At 41.4% G+C, this 4,088-nt stretch overlaps 1 pseudogene across 1 annotated transcript; it reads left to right on the forward strand.

Moving 5' to 3' along the window:
- The first annotated feature begins 3,367 nt into the window (after positions 1–3,367).
- On the forward strand, positions 3,368–3,870 carry LOC111546792 (annotated as a pseudogene). The gene has a single exon (XR_002732928.2). The product of XR_002732928.2 is annotated as a 60S ribosomal protein L32 pseudogene (transcript).
- Positions 3,871–4,088: the final 218 nt, after the last annotated feature.

The following is a 4,088-nucleotide window of genomic DNA, read 5'->3' on the forward strand; positions in this document are numbered from 1 at the left end:
TGAAGAGAAAAATCAGTGACTGAGTAGAAGAAAGAGGGAGGGAATTACTGATGTCCTCAACATGAAGAAACATGAAGAAAATAGTAAAACTATTTCTTGACAGAGAAGTAGAAATTCTTCAAGTAAAGAAATGCCTGTTGGTTTGTATGTGTTTAGCAGGTGGGAGTAAGGCCAGGAAAAAGGAGGGAGAGTTGTTCTTTGGTGTGCTTCATACTGCTTGCTGATCTCAGCAGTGTTCATAGAGACAAACAGAGCCCAAAGAAGTGACTCGTTCTTAATATAATGAGTTTTTTTTTTTTTTTTTTTTTTTTGTAAAGAAAGAGAGTTGGCTTGATGTGAAGCTGGCCATGCCACACTGGATACAAAGTATTTTACTCAAATCGGTCTCCTCAAAGGCTCACAGGCTACAGTTTTTATGGACAATTTGGTGGGCAGAGGCTAGGAAATGGGTGCTGCTGCCTGGGGATGAAATGATAACCATGTGGAAAATGGTCCTTATGTACTGAGTCTCTCTCCGGGTGGGGCCACAGGAGAAACTGAGTCATGAGTCACAAGTGTCTGGGTGGGGTCAGTCCCAAAGATATCCCCAAAAACCAATCTTAGTTCTTTAACAGTGATGTTGCCTACAGTAGTAATTGGGGAAGTCCCAAATCTTGTGACCCCGGCCACATGACTCCTTAGCAGTAAGGGATTATATAAACTATGCCTACATTTTAGCAGAATTCAGGTCTCTCTCATAATCCTAACCTTGTTGTCTTTCATTAGTTTTACAAAGGTGGCTGAGTTTTGGGAAGGGCTATTGTCATCTTTTCTTTAAACTATAAACTAAATTTCTCCCAAAGTCAGCTCAGTCTATGCCCAAAAATGAACTAGTATAACTTGGAGGTTAGAAGCAAGATGGAGTCAACTATGTCAGATTCTTCTTGCTCTAATGACTCTTCTTTACCACTAAAGCCCTCTGCAGTGCTTTGTCCTTGTTCTGAATATTATGAGTTCATAAGAAAAGACAGGACAATGTAAAATTAAACCTCTTTGCATAATTAAAAAAAAGTGTTTTGGTAAAGCCAGAAGCACTCATTTCCCAAAGAAAATGTGAGTAGTATTTAACAAGCTGCTTAGTTCATCAGAATTACTCCATTGTTATTTTACAGTCTTGCTGAACTGGAAAGCCCACTGCCACATTGGAGCCAGGCTACACTGAAACATTTATTGGAGCTTTAAAACTTGGTTTACAAAAAGCAAATGTTCAGTATATCGTATATTAGAAAATAGCAGCAAATCTTGGTGGGATGCATGGGAACGGGACTGATACGAAAATGAGGATACTTTTGCAGTTAAAAAACAGTGGCTGCACTCATTCTTTGAGACTTGACAGTATTTGAAGCTATTAAGAGCTACTCAATCAAACTTGCTTTGTATATATTATCAAAAATACTTAACTAAAGAATTCCTGTTGGCAAACTGCCAAAGCTTAGCCTCTGCAAAAAGGCCAGATACAATCATAATTAAACTATGCAGTTCTGTGCCTGGCTTTGTAAATGATCAGATATATGCTAAGTATCTGATTTAGTAAATGACAAAGACAAGCACAGGGATGCACGAGCAATCGGGCAGGACAATTAAGTTGGCCTAACTGGCTTTGTCTTCTCCTTCTGCTGCTGGTATTGCTGCCTTCCTTCTTACTCTGGGACAACTCTGGTTTACCAGAGGAGTAAGATCTGTATTCTCAGGGACACGCAACCAAATTGTAGGGTGGTTTTATTTATTGGATCAACTGTCACATATTTTGTCTATCTTTTATTTTATTATTATTTTTTTCTGAGATAGGATCTCACTCTGATTGCCCAGGGTGGGGTGCAGTGGCCTGATTTCAGCTCACTGAAGCCCTGACCTCCTGGGCTCAGGTGATTCTCCCACCTCCACCTCCCAAGTGGCTGGGACTACAGGTGCACGCCACCACACTTGGCTAATTTTTTTGTATTTTTAGTAGAGATGGCATTTCACCATGTTGGCCAGACTGGTCTCAAACTCCTAGACTTAAGCAATCCACCTACCTTGGCATCCCCAGAATGTTGGGATTACAGGTGTAAGCAACCATGCATAGCCTTTTATCTATCTTTTAGAAACCTAGGAATAATATTGGGGGACTGGATGATTGAGACAGTAATTTACAACTCTTTGGAACCCGAAATACTTTACAATGTAAGGGGTTCCTAAGAATTGCATTACCACTTTCAAACTTGTAGATGTGATATCCAGGAGGTATTCTGCCCCTGGGGTTTGCAGGTCTGTGGGAAGATGTGACAGATGATCCAATAGGTAAAATCGCCCTACAATTTTGTTGTATGTCCCTGAGAATACAGATCTTCCTCCCTTCGTAAACCAGGATTGTCCCAGAGTAAGAAGGAAGGCAGTAACAACAGCAACAGAAGGAGAAGACAAAGTTAAAAGCATAGATAGATAGGACAGGGGTTGACAACCCCTACCTAAGTCAAAGAGGCCAAAAACACCACTCCTGAAAGATGGAAGATGCACAAAGACACAAAGGAAGAGGGTGACCCTAGACAAGAAAAGGGACAAGTCATAGGAGATGTGGTACTGGGGAGAAGCAACTGGGGTCTGGGTACCCTGGGCCTGGGGAAGTGAGCAATGCAGAGTCTGTGAGTCTGGAGAGCAAGAGTCAAGAATCCAGGCTGGGAGCTTGGGAGCAAAGCAGGTAAGAAGTCCATACTGAATAGCAGGAAGGGCGGGCAAATATAGAAATGGTGATTTTAAGAACTTTGACTGTTATTTGGAATGAGATGGGAAGATAAGAGCTTAGGACAATGAAGGGACATGGCCTGACTTGCTTAAAAAGGATCATTCTGGCTGCCATTTTCAGGAAATTTATGTTGAAAAATGTCTATCAAATGTTAGAAGCGGAGGGACAATTAAGGAAGCTTTGGTAATAACCCGGTGCAAGATGATGGTGGCTTGGACCACATAGGAGAGGCGGGGATGATAACAAGAGACTACCTTCTGGACATGTTTGAAGGTAGAGCTAGTATCATATTCTGACAAACTGTGAGAAAAAGAGAGAGTGGGGGAGAAGACGACAATAAAATATTAGTCTAAGCAAATATGAGGTTGGAGTTGCTGTTTACTGAGAATTTGAGAGAAAAAACAAATTTGTTTATGGATGTGCCAAGTTTGGGATATTATTATACTTCCAAGTGGCAACACCAAAGAGACAGCAAGATAGTCTGATCAGGAAGTCAAGAGAGAGAGAGATCTGAGCTATAGGTGTAATTTGGGAAATAACTATTTTATAACTAAAAGAGTAAAACTGGATTGTTTGAAACACAAAGAATAAACCCTTGAGGTGCCCTTCTCTCTTCCTCGGCGCTGCCTACGGAGGTGGCAGCCATCTCCTCCTCGGCATCATGGCCGCCCTCAGACCCCTTGTGAAGCCCAAGATCATCAAAAAAAGAACCAAGAAGTTTATCCGGCACCAGTCAGACCGATATGTCAAAATTAAGCGTAACTGGCGGAAACCCAGAGGCATTGGCAACAGGGTTCGTAGAAGATTCAAGGACCAGATCTTGATGCCCAACATTGGTTATGGGAGCAACAAAAAAACAAAGCACATGCTGCCCAGTGGATTCCGGAAGTTCCTGGTCCACAACGTCAAGGAGCTGGAAGTGCTGCTGATGTGCAACAAATCTTACTCTGCCGAGATTGCTCACAATGTTTCCTCCAAGAACCGCAAAGCCATTGTGGAAAGAGCTGCCCAGCTGGCCATCAGAGTCACCAACCCCAATGCCAGGCTGCACAGTGAAGAAAATGAGTAGACAGCTCGTGTGCACGTTTTCTGTTTAAATAAATGTAAAAACTGCAACAAAAAAAAAAGAATAAACCCTTGAGGTGACGGGTACCCTATTGACTCTGATGTGATTATTATGCATTGCATGCCTGTATCAAAATATCTCAGGTATCCCATAAACATGTACATCTACTCTATACCTATAAAAATTAAGAATTAAAAAAGAAAATTACCTATTTTGTAGATAGTATTTAAATCTATGAAAATGAGTGAGATCACCAAGAGA

Source organism: Piliocolobus tephrosceles, chromosome 4 (assembly GCF_002776525.5).
Source record: "Piliocolobus tephrosceles isolate RC106 chromosome 4, ASM277652v3, whole genome shotgun sequence".
Classification (NCBI taxonomy): Eukaryota; Metazoa; Chordata; class Mammalia; order Primates; family Cercopithecidae; genus Piliocolobus; species Piliocolobus tephrosceles.